Here is a 17281-nt window from a genome sequence, read left to right as displayed (position 1 = left end):
GATGGACATCACCATGATAGGTCTTCGTGCGCGTAGGAAATTTTTTGTTTCCCATGCGACGTTCCCCAACAGAAGAAACCCAAGAACTAACCCCAAACCCGAGACTAAGTGCTTCTGTAATGAGGGGAACAGTCACTGAGGTGGAGCAACTCTAGATACTTGGTAGATAAGAAGGCTGGCAAAAGTCGAAAGAAGTATATTTGATATACATGATGTTGATGTGTACTTTACTAGTACTCCTAGTAGCATGAGGGTATTGGATACCGGTTCGGTTGCTAAGTGATTAGTAACACGAAATGAAAGCTACGGCATAAACGGAGACTAGCTAAAGGCGAGGTGACGATACGTGTTGGAATTGTTTCCAAGGTTGATATGATCAAACGTCGCACACTCCATCTACCATCGGGATTGGTGTTAAAACCTAAATAATTGTTATTTGGTGCTTGCGTTAAGCATGAACATGATTGGATCGTGTTTATTGCAATACGATTATTCATTTAAAGAGAATAATGGTTACTCTATTTTCTTGAATAAATCACCTTCAATGGTTTATTGAATCTCGATCGTAGTGTTACACATGTTCATAATATTGGTGCCAAAAGATACGAGGTAATGATGATAGTACCACTTACTTGTGGCACTGCCGCTTGAGTCATGTTGGTATAAATTGCATGAAGAGGCTCCATGCTGATGGATCTTTATACTCACTTGATTTTGAATCACTAGTGACATGCAAATCATACCACATGAGAAAAGCCTTGTTTTCATTGAGATGAAACAAGATAGTAACTTGTTGGAAGTGATACATTTTGATGTATGCAGTCCAATGGGTGCTGAGGCACGCAATGGATATCATTATGTTCTTACTTCAATGACGATTTGAGTAGATACAAGAGTATTTACTTAATAAATCACAAGTCTGAAATATTGAAAAGTTCAATTCTGTTTCGGAATGAAGTTCGTCGTAACAAGAGGATAAACGGTCTACGATATGATCATAGAAATGAATATCTGAGTTACGAGTTTTGGTATGCAGTTAAGACAATGTGGAAATTGTTTCGCAGTTCATGCCACCTGGAACATCATAGTGTGATGATGTGTCTAAATGTCATAGCCACACACTATTTGGTATGGTGCATGCTATGATGTCTCTTGTCAAATTACCACTATCGTTTATGGGTTATGCATTAGAGACAACCGCATTCACTTTAAATAGGGCACCGCGTATTTCCGTTGAGATGACACAGTATAGACTGAGGTTTACAGAAATCTAAGCTGTCGTTTCTTGAAAGTTTGGGGCTTCGACACTTTTGTGAAAAAGTTTCATCTGATAAGCTTGAACCCAAAGAGGATAAATGCATCTTCATAGGATATCCAAAACAGTTGGGTACATCTCCTATCTCAGATCCGAAAGCAAAGTGTTTGTTTCTAGAAACGGATCCTTTCTCGAGGAAAGGTTTCTCTCGAAAGAATTGAGTGGGAGGGTGATAGAACTTGATGAGGTTATTGAACCATCACTTCGACTAGTGTGTAGCAGGGCACAGGAAGTTGTTCCTGTGGCGCCTACACCAACTGAAGTGGAAGCTGATGATGGTGATCATTGAGCATCGGATCAAGTTACTACAAACCTCGTAGGTTGACAAGGTCGCGTACTACTGCAGAGTGGTACAGTAACCCTGTCTTGGAGGTCATGTTGTTGAGCAACAGTGAACCTACGAGTTATGGAGAAAGCAATGGTGGGCCCGGATTCCGACAAATTGCTGGAAGCCATGAAATCCGAGAGAGGATCCATGTTTGAAAACAAAGTGTAGACTTTGGAAGAACTACTTGATGGTCATAGGACTATTGAGTAAAGATGGATCTTTAAAAGGAAGACAGACGATGATGGTGATAAGTCACTATTAAGAAAAGCTCGACTTGTCGCAAAGATGTTTTCGACAAGATCAAACAGTTGACTACGATGAGACTTTCTCACTCGTAGCGATGCTAAAAGTCTGTTAGAATTATGTTAGTAGTTGCTGCATTATTTATGAAATATTGCACATAGGATGTCAAAACATTGTTTCCTCGACGGTTTCCTTGAGCAAACATTGTATGTGATACAACCAGGAGGTTTTGTCGATCCTAAAGATACTAGCAAGTATGCAAGCTCCAGCGATCCTTCAATGGACTTGTGCAAGCATCTCGGAGTTGGAATATACACTTTGATGAGATGATCAAAGATTTTGGGTTTGTACAAGGTTTATGAGAAACTTGTATTTCCAAAGAAGTGAGTGGGAGCACTATAGAATTTCTGATAAGTATATGTGGTTGACATATTGTGGATCAGAAGTAATGTAGAATTTCTGTAAAGCATACAAGGTTGTTTGAAAGGAGTTTTTCAAAGGAATACCTGGATTGCGCTACTTGAATGTTGAGCATCAAAGATCTATGGAGATAGATCGAAAGCGCTTAATAGAAGTTTCAACAAGATGCATGCCTTGACAAGTTTTTGAAGGATTTCAAAATAGATCAGCAAAGAAGGAGTTCTTGGTTGCGTTGTGAGGTGTGAATTTGAGTAAGACTCAAAACCCGACCCCGACAGAATAAAGAGAATAGACGAAGGTCGTCTTCTATGCCTTGGCCGTAGAATCTGAAGTATGCCATGCTGGGTACCGCACCTGATGTGTGCCTTGACTCAATGTCTATTGAGAGGTACACAAAGTGATCCATGATTGAATCACTAGCAACGGTCAAAATGTATCCTTAGTAACTGATGGACTAAGGAATTTTTCTCGATTATGGAGGTGGTTAAAGAGTTCGTCGTAAAGGGTTACGTCGATGCAAGCTTTGACACTAATCCGAATAACTATGAGTAGTGAAACGGATTCGTATAATAGAGTAGATATTTGGAGCATTTCCGAATAACACGTAGTAGCAACATCTATAAGATGACATAAAGATTTGTAAAGAACGCACGGATCTAAAAGTTTCAGAACCGTTGACTAAAACCTCTCTCACGAGCAAGACGTGATCAGACCCCATAACTATATGGGTGTTGGATTCGTTGGAATCACATGGTGATGTGAACTAGATTATTGACTCTAGTGCAAGTGGGAGACTGTTGGAAATATTCCCTAGAGGCAATAATAAATTAGTTATTATTATATTTCTTTGTTCATGATTTATTATCCATGCTATAATTGTATTGATTGGAAACACAGTGCATGTGTGGATACATAGACAAAACACTGTCCCTAGTAAGCCTCTAGTTGACTAGCTCGTTGATCAAAGATGGTCAAGGTTTCCTGGCCATAGGCAAGTGTTGTTACTTGATAACGGGATCACATCATTAGGAGAATCATGTGATGGACTAGACCCAAACTAATAGACGTAGCATGTTGATCGTGTCATTTTGTTGCTACTGTTTTCTGCGTGTCAATTATTTGTTCCTATGACCATGAGATCATATAACTCACTGACACCGGAGGAATGCTTTGTGTGTATCAAACGTCGCAACGTAACTGGGTGACTATAAAGATGCTCTACAGGTATCTCCGAAGGTGTTCGTTGAGTTAGTATGGATCAAGACTGGGTTTTGTCACTCCATATGACGGAGAGGTATCTTGGGGCCCACTCGGTAATACAACATCACACACAAGCCTTGCAAGCAATGTGCCGGTAAACGAGTAAAGAGACTTGCCGGTAAACGAGATTGAAATAGGTATGCAGATACTGACGATCGAATCTCGGGCAAGTAACATACAGAAGGACAAAGGGAATGACATACGGGATTATATGAATCCTTGGCACTGAGGTTCAAACGATAAGATCTTCGTAGAATATGTGGGATCCAATATGGACATCCAGGTCCTGCTATTGGATATTGACCGAGGAGTCACTCGGGTCATGTCTACATAGTTCTCGAACCCGCAGGGTCTGCACACTTAAGGTTCGACGTTGTTTTATGCGTATTTGAGTTATATGGTTGGTTACCGAATGTTGTTCGGAGTCCCGGATGAGATCATGGACGTCACGAGGGTTTCCGGATTGGTCCGGAAACAAAGATTGATATATAGGATGACCTCATTTGATTACCGGAAGGTTTTCAGAGTTACCGGGAATGTACCGGGAATGACGAATGGGTTCCGGGTGTTCACCGGGGGGCGCAGCCCACCCCGGGGAAGCCCATAGGCCTTGGGGGTGGCGCACCAGCCCTTTGTGGGCTGGTGGGACAGCCCAAGAAGGCCCTATGCGCCATAGGAAGAAAATCAAAGAGAAAAGAAAAAAAAGGAGGTGGGAAAGGAGAGAAGGACTCCACCTTCCAATCCTAGTTGGACTAGGATTGGAGGAGGACTCCTCCTCCCTTGGTGGTGCAGCCCTTTCGGCTCCTTGAGCCTCAAGGCAAGCCTCCCCTCCCTCCTCCTATATATATGGAGCAATTAGGGCTGATTTGAGACAACTTTTTCAAGGCACCCGACCACATACCTCCACGGTTTTACCTCTAGATCGCGTTTCTGCGGAGCTCGGGCGGAGCCCTGCCAAGATAAGATCATCACCAACCTCCGGAGCGCCGTCACACTGCCAGAGAACTCATCTACCTCTCCGTCTCTCTTTCTGGATCAAGAAGGCCGAGATCATTGTCGAGCTGTACGTGTGCTGAACGCGGAGGTGCCGTCCGTTCGGCACTAGATCGTGGGACGGATCGCGGGACGGTTCGCGGGGCGGATCGAGGGACGTGAGGACGTTCCACTACATCAACCGCGTTCACTAACGCTTCTGCTGTGCGATCTACAAGGGTTCGTAGATCGGAAATCCCCTCTTGTAGATGAACATCACCATGATAGGTCTTCATGCGCGTAGGAAATTTTTTGTTTCCCATGCGACGTTCTCCAACACATCCCCCCACCTTCCCATCAGAGGGTCAGCGACGGAAGCAGCTTCGACTGATCGAATGTTTATGTGAAGGAGGTGCCCCTTCGCATCGTGTTCCGTCGGTCGCTGTAGGACTAAGATGGCCCCGGTCGCCACTGATCTTCTTCCTCCGGGCCCGTCACCCGTCGATGGAGCCCCCGCGACGTCATCAACCCTTCCTGCCATGCGCGCAGCTCTGTCTGCTCCCGGTCTGCTTCAGGTCAGGTATGCCTTCCACATCCACCCCCTTATGTTGCGAAAGCGGTGGCCGACCACCATTGGGTCCTCGTGCTTGCGTCCGGGACAGAGTGTACGAGGACGTCGGAGATCAAGGCACGACAACGGGCGAGGGAGAGGGGGAAGGCGCTGGTCACGCGACGTTTGGCCGCGAGCGCGTCGGTCGACCTCGAGGACGCATTCCTCGCGGGCGTCCTCTGTCGCTCGATAACGACGACGGAGACGGATACGCGCCGCCTCCGTCGTAAGAATGTCGACGCGCTCCGACTGTCCATCTAGTAGTCGGAGTGCGAGGCGGCGAAGAGGCAGTGGCGATGGCAAAAGCCGCCCGCCATGCGATGCGGTGCAGCTCCGACGAGGACAATGACGCCTCCATCTCCGGCTCCAACGATGACACCTACATGGAGGAGGGGCACAACCGCGTGGACAACCGGAAGGGGAAGGGCCGACGAGGAAATGGTGATTTCCTTCGCTCTTCTCTGTTTTCTTTATGTTATAAGTATGTTTAAGTAGTTTGTAGTTTGAATTTGACGATGAACTTCGATGAATTATGCTCCTTTTGTTCGGCGATGCAATCCGATATGATGAACTATGTTGATCTACTTTTTTATATAGCATTTGCATGGTTTGTATGGATATGAGGTTCGAATATGAGGGACGTGGATATGAAAAGGAGCAAATAAGACGCGTCCGGTCAGTGTCCATGAACGCATCGGGATGGGTCCGCGGACGGGACATATGAGGACCCATATTAACAAGTTCCACTTGTAGATGCTCGGATTGCATCCAGGGCACCACACCGCTAGGGTTCACCCCCCTCCTCCCCCGCCTCCACCCCATCATCGATGGCCGCCCTCGCCCTCGAGTCGTCGGTCGCGCTAGCTCGGAGCTCCGCCCCTCCCCCTCTCCTCTCCAAATCCCGCCTTAGCGCCGCCTTCCCTAGAGGCGGCCAGGGCGACCCGAGCTCCTTCCTCCGTCGACCCTTCCTTCCCCCTCCCCTGCCCACCGCCGCCAGCGGGCACCCCCGCCCCTATCCCGGCTGGTGTCGATGGCGGCGGGATCTCCTTTCCCCGTGCGCGTCGTTCCCCTTTCCAAGGCAGGGGCGGCGGCGATGTAAGTCGACTAGGAGCGGTCCGGCGACCCGGCGACGGGTGAGGTGGCGGCGCTGCTCCTTGGCAGCGGGGTGGCGTGATGGTGCTGGGTGGCCGGCAGCGCCCCTCCCCGGCCCAGATCTGGGTCGTGCGGGGCCCATCTGGGTCCTAGCGGGCCAGCACCTAGCGCGGCTTCGATGTCTTCTGCATGGTGGGGAGAAGCAACAGCTTGGACGGGGGGCGGCGACACCGACGGCTTGCCTGTTGCAGCATGATGGCGGGCGCTTTACGGGCTATGAGGTCCCGGTCGGGCCTTTGGGCCCACGGGCTTGGTATGCTTGTGCTATTGCGTTCGGTTGGCTACCGTCGTTGACAGTGGAGGTTGAGCCCTCCCACGTGTCGACGGTGCTGCTGTTCCTAGTCCCTGTTCCTTTTTGTCACTGTGCATGCCTCACCTTGCGGTGTCGTGGTGAGACGGCACGGGGCTTTAAGACCGTGTTGGTGCAGGATGAAGGTCGGTTTGATGGCAGGCTCCGAGCGCCCGAGGTGCAGGTTGGGATCGGGGGAAACCCAGGGCGGCCCGGCCGACACCGATGCGGTAGCGCCTTTGGGTGCCGCTGAACCTTTCTGGAGGACGTCGGGGGCTACCCTTCCTCGCGCCTCGTCGCGTACCGGGGAACCCTTGGCAGTAACGTCGTCATCGTCGAAGTCCTTCTTGAAGGTGTTGATTGGTATCGGTGTTTCGGAGTCGTGGAGCTTGGAGATCCCTGGTGGGCGCAGCGGTCGCAAGACTTCTTCATTTTTGTCGGTCCGACGGTGTCGGCATTTGTTTTTTGATATTTTTTATTTATTTCTTTGGACGTGACTGTGATGTTTTCGTCCCAACATCTATTGATGGATGTTTCGGTTGATTGCTTTGTAATACAAAATGGAAAAAAACTTTTTTCATGAGTTGTAGATGCTCTAAGATATGATATCCTGATATATATGGGTACAACCAGAAAGGGAATAATCCCATATCTAAGCTAACCTCTGCCCGACGACGATGATTCTCAAGCCCAAGCGGCATGACATGCCAGGCAGACGGACAGAATGACAGAGCAGCACTATAAGGAATATGCAAACCAACAAAAACAAGAGAGGAATGATAATAAAGTGTGTCTGATATAAGCTTAACTGTTATTCTTAGGTGTTGGTTGGCTTTCGCGGGGGCCACGCCGCAACTTTGCAAGCAAGCTAGCTGCTATCCAGTACTGGATTTTATTTTTATTCTTTGAGTCAGATAGCTTCTTTTCCCCCTGGTGGTTAAGCAACCGTAGTTTTATGGGGTGGTACATACGTATACCTTACGTACGTATTGAGTACTGTACAACTTTTGTATGTCTGATGTGAAGCTTAGTTAGGTGTGCTACTATATGCTTGCTGCGGTCCTGCGGCTAGCTGCGCACGCTGGACCGTTGCCGAGGTATCACGGCTTCGATCGTGAATACGATCATTAGCAGATTATCAGTTAGTTAATCGCATAGTTTAAGGTAGGGAACTAATGGGCCGTCGTGCTCAAGCTATCTATTAACAGAATCTCTTAAGCTGCTGTTGTTCCGTCATAATCGCACTGTTCGTATGTGAGGCGTATGCGGTGGACCATGCCTCACATGGCCTTGCCAGTGGCCACAGTGCAACAATGAATGAATGGCCGGCCCCACAGGGATATGGCGCATTAAGTTGTTTCTCGGAGGTGCCATCGCAGTAGCACACGTACTCAGAAAGCTCCTTGGTTAATTAATTCACTATTAATCAAAGGAAGCTAAACAAAGTTGGAATACTGTGTGTATTAACTGTGATTTGACAGGAAGAAATGTATGTCGCAATCGGATAAACTTCTCTGCGGGAACGTGAACGCGTACGCTTGAGTTTGGGGTGGTGGGTTTTTACCGTAGAGCGTCGTGCTCTACCCGTGACCTTGTCAAGAAATTTCTACCCTATAATGAGGAGAGACGTGCGCCGGCATACCGTACTCGACACGTGCACCCACGCAGAGCTACGTATTTCCAGTAGGATACATTTTCTCTGAAATGAAAATAAAACGAACCATGATTATTATTTTTGCAAGTAAATGTACTAATACTACGAATTAACCGCATCGGATCGTACCATCGTGGTTTATAAAAATATATTTTGGTGAATTCTGTCGAGGATCACATGTTGTGCGCCCCTCCACCGGGTTCTGCATCTTGGCTGCCAAAATCCACGTAGCCAGCCGGACAAAGGATAGTGTAGCCAACTAGCCACGTCGATCCACCCATCCACCTGCTCGTGTCCCGTGGGCTCCGGGCCACGTGGGCGGGCCGGTGTGCCACGCGGACGGGTCGGAAAGCCGGGGCTCTCGTCCTCACGCGTTGTCGTTTCTACCGTGCCACATGTGCCTACGTGTGGCTTGGAGCCAGTAGCTTCACACCGAAGAAAAATGATCTACAGTACATATTTATTTACAATTTCCTCATCGTACACTCGTGCACAAGACACGTATCCGGTTTCGAGACTCAACACAAGAATATTGCCCTACTATATGACATTTTCTTTCGAATTTTAATGGTGGTATCCTTAACTGCGGTGCCGACTTGGTCGATACTCGGTAGATCTCAACGTCTACATCAGAGTTAGTAGATATTTCCACGGGAAAACATAGAGTAATTTGGATATTTTTGTGTCGTCATGTCACGGTCGTGCGTTGCGGCAACCACTAAGCCGTTGCTTAGACTAATACCAATATCTTGGGTCCAGTCGACGGCAGGGTAGATAAAAAGTACAGGCAATTTGAACGTAAAAAACGTATCTTCGTTCCTGCACCAGGGCCAGCACTGCTGATTTGTTGGTGCGAACACAGGGGGGCTAGGCCAGATGCATGATACGGTGGCACATGCGGTTGTTTCCTGCTCGTTTGAGAAGATGAAGAAGAAAGACAAAACCTGCCTATGGGTAGCAGTGGCATGGATTGATCTGATCTCTGACGTGAATCTCTGTCCCTCGTTCGTCCCGCTCTGTTTTCTTTCTGTAGCCGGATTACTAGGCCGGACCCCGAATTCAGCCTCCGGGGCCAGATCGTATCCTATCCTCACGCCAACGAATCAAATCCCTATCCTGTTGGCCCCAATCACTGCTAGCACAGTTCATCCGTCTCCCTGCACCCCAAATCCTCCGGGTTTATTCTTCGGTTGAGAGATTTCTCGCCTCGACGATCCGGACCCAAGGTCAGATCGGAGAAGACCGCTGTTGTTGCGTTCGGTTAAGCAACGCAACACAACACAACACAACAGAGAACGTCACGCGTGGAACGGCGCCACCACCTTTCCTTGCGATCGGCAGAAAGAAGAAGAGAATCGACCCATGCAGTAACAGGCGACGAGACGGTAAACAGTGGCACTTGTCACTCGTCCGCGGCCGCGGGTCGCGGTCGGGGGTCTCCGCCGGCCAAGCGCGCGACGTTTCGTAACGTGCGAGTACGTGCCGACGGGTGTCGCCGCCGGTGTGAACTGTGGGGCGTCTGCGTGGTGAACGCACAGTGCTCGGCGGCGTCGGCGGCCTGGTGAATGCACGCCGCGGGCTTGGGTTGTGTCTTACTTTACGGAGAAAACAACATCGCTGTTGATTTATACCCTTCATGCCACACTGCGTCCGACACGTGATTTCTGCTGCTTCTTTTCTTATTTGAGGTCGTAATCAGTATGAAAACATGAGTTTTTTTAACAATACATACACAAACGCTCATATACATACGTAACATACGCATACACTCATTCATATGAACACACGTATGCATATCATACTTTTACGCAGGGGCGGACCTAGAAACTTTATTGAGTGGGGGCATATTCTAACACATTTTGTATAAATTTAGAGAGTTTTAGTATATATTTTCTAAACATACAATCTAATTCTACAGGATTTCCAAAACTTGAATGGGGCCATGGCCCCCACTGACATCAACGTGGATCCGCCCCTGCTTTTACGAGAATTTCCGATAGGTTAAGCCGTCATATCATTTTGAGATTTATAAAATCACTGTAGGCGCCTCGTCGTCCACCAAAACGTCTCCTACCAAAATATATCGTCAGAAATTCTAAAATAAATTTAAAATAATATAAGCATCAAGACTTGAACTTTAATGGGTTAAAAATACAACTGTTCATACAATCATCCAAACACATGTTAGTTTACTGAAAAACAGAAGTCCTAATATCGTAAAAGTATGGAAATTCTACTCTGCCTGAGAGCTCATATGCTCCCTGGATGACAATAAATTGAATAAAATATCAACAATTTGAAGAAATTCTGAAATGTTTTTTGTGCCGAACTACTCGTAAGTTATCTCAGCGTGAAAACTTGTGAGAGCCTATAAGAGTCTCTCCTCTCTCGTGTTTAATTTATTTTTAGTTTTTATATTAATTTATGTCCTATTGTTTACATTACTATTCTAAATGGTTGCATATACGAGAACGAAGTATAACGCCACGTCACTCACATCGCCTTCACGGGGTGGCTCGGGCGAACCATAGTGGCCGCCACCGCTGTCCCCACCCCGTCATCCCCGCTTCCCCGCCATCATCGCCGCCCCGACCCTTCCTCCCTTCGTGCTTCCTTGCTGCCATCGGAGGAGATCGGCGACCGAACGGTGGACGGCGGGCTCTCCTCCTCCACCGCAAGGGATTTTTGGCCGAGACACGACTACACCCTGGGCGCCTGGCGTGGAGGCGGAGTTGGTACGATTGGGTGGCGATCCGATGCGGCGGCGGCGGCGTCACCATGATCGCGGGGGTGGCATGGGGTCGACTATGGAGGCTCGCGACGGCGAATCGGGAGTTTCCCATCCCAGATAGGTTCTCCTCCATCGTCATGACGACACCTAGAGCGACGACCCTCGGCTTGATGGTAGTGGCCATCTCCTTCGTCGAAGGTGGTCGGCCTGAAGGCTAGATGGCCGGATCTCGAAATCCCTCATCTAGTTCCGGCTGCGAGCCGGGAAGACATAGTTACCGGTGAAAATTGAGCTGACAACGGGCCATGGCGGCATTTTGCATCGTTACCTTGATGAAGGTATCATCGTGTAACTATTGTCGATCAACTCGTGCTGCTTCGGAGAAAACCATGGCATCTGGTCTTTCAGATCGGACGATGAAGGCACTGCATTGTCGTTTCTCTTTTAAGAGCATCGTTTGTGGAGTAGCGCTGGACGACAAAGGCAAGACGTGAAGCGGCTTGATCTTGCACGGAGCTTCAGTGGAGATGTCAAGTCATGCTTGGCCTATAGGTGCTATGTTGTGGCATGCCTTGTCGGGAGGTGCTACGCACGACAGATCTTTTAGAAACTTCAAGTTGCGTCGGCTGGTGGTACTTGACGGCATGGTGTTGTGGTGTATGGACAACTATAGCGACGTGCTCAGCAGTTTGCGCGCAGGAAGATGGTGCCGCTGGGCGTCGTGGTGGTGTCGACGGATGACCGGACTGGCAAGGATGATATGAATCTCTTTTCTAAAGATGGGTCAACGGTTCGATGATGATCGCATTTTCTAAAACGTGCGCATGTGGAATAGCTTTAGGTTTGCTGCACCGGTTGTAGGTTTCGATACGTTAGGCGAATGGATCAACGACGACGCCGGTTTTGGATATGGAAAGTGAGAGTACTTTATATTATCAAGTTTGTAGGTGTGAGTGATGGCTTTGAATGATTTGATATATATTCTTGTCAGGCCATTGTCTAATATTTAATAAAGATGATTGAATGCATCGATTTGAATATAGAGGCAGGGCGTTTAACCTCCTTATGAAAAAACAATGCTCTATTAAGGGCATCTCTAATGGGAACCCGCAATGTTCTTCCGCATTCGTTTGTGGACAGGGGGTGTCAGCCCATGGACACGGATGCGGGAGGTCGACGTTCAGCGCCAGCCGCATACATTTTGATAACAACTCGAATCAACTGGACGAAATTCGTGCAATCACGACCGGATTTTGTGCAAACATGATGGATTTCATACAAACCTAGCGAATTTCATTATATTTTGAACAATTAGAATAGGAAAAAGACCCGCCCCTAAACCTATCCTACGAAGTGGCGCCTGGTGTCCAAGGCTGTGTCGTCCTCCATCCATTGTCTTCATGAGCACCGGTGATAAGACCGATGAAGTGAAAATGCAGTCTCCGACGAGGAAGATTAGAACACGGGAGACGGACCGGCTCACATGGGACATCAAGGCCTGCCGCCTCCCATGCCCTACTTATCCCCGGAGGAGTTCGCGCCCTATCTGTTGTCAGTGGACATGGGGTCCACGAGGGAAATGGCGGCGCCTTGGTTGTCGCCGTCCCACCGGGTCGCGTGATAGTTCGTTTATGGCGTGTAGGAGGCGCAACTCACATTGTTCTCATCCACAATCGCATGCAACTATGCTTCCACAGCGTCTGCTCCTGGCGAGTGGCATCTTGAGTGCAGATGACATCGTAGATGGCAGGCTGCTCCGCGATGAAGTTCACGTTTGTTGAGGCCATGGCCGCCAGGGGCTCCTAGCTCGGGCGCTCGCCGTCGATCTGACCCAACGCGAGCCGATGTTGCTCCAGCGCATGCCCTAACCCGGACGGACGTGCTGGCGCAGGCTGCACCTCCGTCACGGCGGCGTTGTAGTGTGCCGGCGCCGGCTCCATGGTGTAGCCGGAGTGCACATGAGGCGCGGGAGCTGGGGCGGTGTCATCACAGCTCGTATACATCGTGGTGTCGTCCTCGTCGTCATCGGAGACTTCGACCGAGCTGGCCGACAGGCGGCCTCGATTTGCCTGGCGCGGTGGCTCTGCCAGGCGACGACAAGTGCGGCCGCCTCCTGCTTCATCTCCGGGGAAAGGTTGTCCCACACAGCATCGATGCGTACACTCATGGCGAATGTGGTGTAAGGAAGGAGGATGTGAAGAGGATGTAGAGTGGATATGTTTGTGTTGTGAAGATAGCCGGGTGTGACCGCCCTTAAATAGGAGGTTGGAATGAGGTGAGGCGTTAATGCGGGGCGCCACAGTGGGTTTCTCGGCTGGCGAGCCTGCCTAATGACGGTATATGAACGGACGGAGCATTGAATAGGCGTGGTAGATATCCGTCACGTCCCATCCAGTCATGCGTCTCCGGCATTCCACACACGCATACACTGAAGATGCGTCGCAGGCAGCGCACTCGACCGATGAGCCGCTTCAATGCCGGCGTGAGTGAGAGGTCACGTCCGCTCTTCAAATGGGAACGACCGCTCTACAACGACATGAATGCGGGCAACTGGCACCGAACGGGAAGCGGACGTGAGAGGGGGAAGGTTTTTTGATGGATTAGGGCGGTGAGAACCGAGCGAAGTAGCGGTCCGGAATTCCGCAAACTTCCTCCACACCTGTCTTCGGTTTACGAGAAAAAATATGTTCGAACGCCCTGCAAACCGATACAGAACCACGTTGGATGAATTTCACGATTCGGACCATACAGTTCGAACCGTTGCGGGAGTTTGGGAGTAGGCCTTGAAGATGCTCTAAGTAGTTAATTCTATTGCAAATCTGACTTTGCTACTGCATATTATGCGAACATATACTGAATACCATTTTTTGTCGAAAGTTTGCATTAGCGATCGATGACACTGAATTATCCATTCAAGAATCTTTTTTTATCTTCCCTTGCAGTCTACGCTTACTGGTTAGCAAGTGTTATTGGCCTTTCGCTTCCTGCTATTTCGGTTGTCTTTCTTTCAAAAATGTGAGTCAAGGAATTGTGGAAGTGTCTATACTATAATTTCCCCCAAGAATACACTATACTATCTTGCGAAAAAAAACAATATACTACAAATTTGATGATACAATTTCATCTGCCCAATCAGCTACACGTTTCATATGATGAATGCCTACGTCGTGGATGGAGATGTATATTTTTTCTTTGTATAACTAACGTCATCTTTACTAGACCGCTGAATGAAACCGGGTTCAAGTGTTAAAGGGAAAGAATCTACATCACCCGACCAATCGCTCTAGTCAATCACCCACCCATCGCCCGATCGATAGCTCCACTCCAACGGTAAGGGCACGACCGGTGTTAAAAACGAGTCGTACCACAGCATTATCGACGGAAAAGAATTTCCCCCGCTTTGTATTCCAAATTAACCGAAACCGACACAACCGACGATAGGTGCTGGGACAGAAACAACACAGTCACGTCCAGAAAAAAACTAAAAAAATACAAAAGAAAAAAATACCGACAACGACGGGTCAACCAAAAAGCGAAGAGGCCTCAAGACCGTTGCGCCCACCAACGATCTCCCACCAAGCTCCCAAACTCCGAATCGCCGGTACCAATCAACACCATCAAGAAGGGACGCGACGATAACAACGTTGTTGCCAAGTGTTTCCCCCGATACCCGGCGAGGAGAAGGAAAGGGTAGCCCCGATGCCCTCCACGAAGGTCTGGCGACACCCTCACGCGCCACCGCGTCAGTGTCGACTCGGCCGACAGGGATTTCTCCTGATCCCAACCTTCACCTCGGGCGTGCCGGAGCCCGCCACCATACCGACCATCATCCCGCGCCAACACGATCTAGAAGCTTCCCACACCGTCTCCCCGAAGCAAATACGCGAGGCATGAAGGAAGAAGGCGCACACATGCCGGAAACCAGGACCAGCAGTACCGTAGACACGCGGGAGGGACCGACCTCCACCACCACCGAGGTAGTAGCCGACCGGACGCAGCAGAAGCGGCATACCAGTCCCGCGAGTCCACGCGGCCGGCCCCGCCTGTTAAGCCACTGTTGACGCGATGCAGCAGGCACGTCAAGGCTCCGTCGATCCACGTCCAAGCAGGAGCACATCTCCATCCGACGGAAAGCAGTACTGCCACAGGACCGAGCCGGCCAGCCTAAAACCCAGATGAGGCCCAAGGGCCCAGATCTGGGCCGGGGCGACGCACCGGACCAGCACACCGGCGGCCACCACCACGCCGCCAAGGGGCAGCTCCACCGCGATAGGCCACCCGGAGAACGCCGGACCGCCTTCCGGCCGAGGCGCACCGCCATCCAGACGCTCCCCCGAGCGGGAGGCCGGGACGAGCGGGGAAGGGAGGTCCCGCCGCCGTCGGCACCGCCCGGACCTTGGCCGGCCACACGGAGGGGCGGGGAGGAAGGGAGATGGCGGCTGGGCGGGCACCGCCGCCTGATCGTTGCTTGGGGCAATGCGAGGGGGGGCACATGACGGGGAGGGGGAGAGGGGGAGGGAGGGAGCTGGCGGCGGCAACGGGCTCCGCCCGCGGTGGCGGCTGCCGGCGGCGGCGGGGGAACCCTAGCGTGGGGGGGGGGGGGGGAAGGGGCGAGAGCACTGTAACCGGTAGATTTAACCAGACCATCAAAGACTTTCAGGATTAACCAGATATCATGCAACATAGCTTATGGTTAAACGGGAGGAACGTGATTATCTTCAACATAACAACGGATGTTCATAAGTGCATCTTGAAGACGGATCCACAAACCGCCACCCCTTCCGATAGTACTGTCCGAACCGCAGTGCAGAAGGCATAACGCGGGCGTGTATTGGTCCACCAAGCGGTTCACACGTATTTTTTCCGATAAACTCGAGACAAACGTGATGGTTTTGCGAGAGTCCAGACAACACACACGCATGACTTTGACACCTCCAACCATCCAAAACCCTTTCCGGACCCGCGTCTCCACCGTTTTCATTTTCTTTTGCTCCTTATTTCTCCCTTGCCTTCGTCCAGGGCCCATCCTAAGATTTTGGGGGCCCAAGGCGAAGATAAAACTCAAGGCCCCTACTATGCACATCATAACAAATAATGTACATATATATGAAAGGGAATAGATGTTTGGCTCCCGAGCATCATGGAGGCCTTTAAATTTAAAATTCAAATTTCATGAAAATTCATATTTTTTACATTTTAAAAAAATCTGAAAATAAATACACAGATAAATGAGGGCGTAACACACATGTGTGTAAAGTTTGAGGGCAAATACGTTAAAATGAGGGTTGTGCAAAAAAGACAATTTTGAAGGTTTTTAACACATGATACTATTCATCCTCTAGGGTCATGAATTTGTCTTTTTTGTAAAGATGGCATTCCAATGTTTTTCATCCTGAAAATTTACACACATATACATAACATCCTTGTTTACTTGAATAAAGAAAATTAAAGTTTTTTAAAACCAAAAGGTTTAAATTTTGAATTATTTGAAAAAAGGCCTTCATGGTGCTCCGGAGCCAAAAGCAATTTCCATATACGAAACATTATCAATAACACTTTAAAAAATTCAAAATTTGTATGCGAATCGAATAATTTATACATGTAACATGCTACCTTAAAATTTTCTTTGAACATTTCTCGATGCAAAACCACTTATGAACGGGTTGATGTCAATATCATCCAATAATTATTCGATAATTCCAAACTGGAAAAGCTACTTTCGGCCAATGAGATTGCCATAGGCAGAATAATAAGAAGCGATAATCAACCTCTCTAACATACTCCAAAATCTACATAGCGGACAACTTCTCCCGTCAATTGTTGAATAGTGCCGGCTATTCATCGAGGAATGGCATTATGATATATCTGATAGTCGAATTGTCCATAATGCTACACTTACAGAATGTCATCTACCCCCTCCATCCATGTATAGGGCCTAATGCATTTTCTAAGACTTTGTTTGACTATTGATAAAAATAATATTACAGAAGAAGTCTACAGGCTGATGTGTTGCGCTGTTGCTCCCTGATTTTTGTCTAAGGGCCCCTCCATGATTTTCATCGGGCTAACCAAATGATGCCAGATCTGAACGTAAACTGCAGTCCGTAACAAGTGTGCGTAACTGTAGCATTATTAGGGATGAACTTTGCGCCGGTGTGTGTGGCTATATATACAGAATTACAGATAAGGGCCCCTGGGACTGGAATCAATGAATTGGAATCAGCGGCGAACTCGACTAGCATGTGCGGTATGATTAAACAGGATTACAGATGTGAGGTCCGTAGGAACTGAAATCAATGATGAATTA

This window comes from Hordeum vulgare, chromosome 3H (assembly GCF_904849725.1).
Source record: "Hordeum vulgare subsp. vulgare chromosome 3H, MorexV3_pseudomolecules_assembly, whole genome shotgun sequence".
NCBI classification, from domain to species: domain Eukaryota; kingdom Viridiplantae; phylum Streptophyta; class Magnoliopsida; order Poales; family Poaceae; genus Hordeum; species Hordeum vulgare.
Note: the sequence above shows the minus strand (reverse complement) of the source record.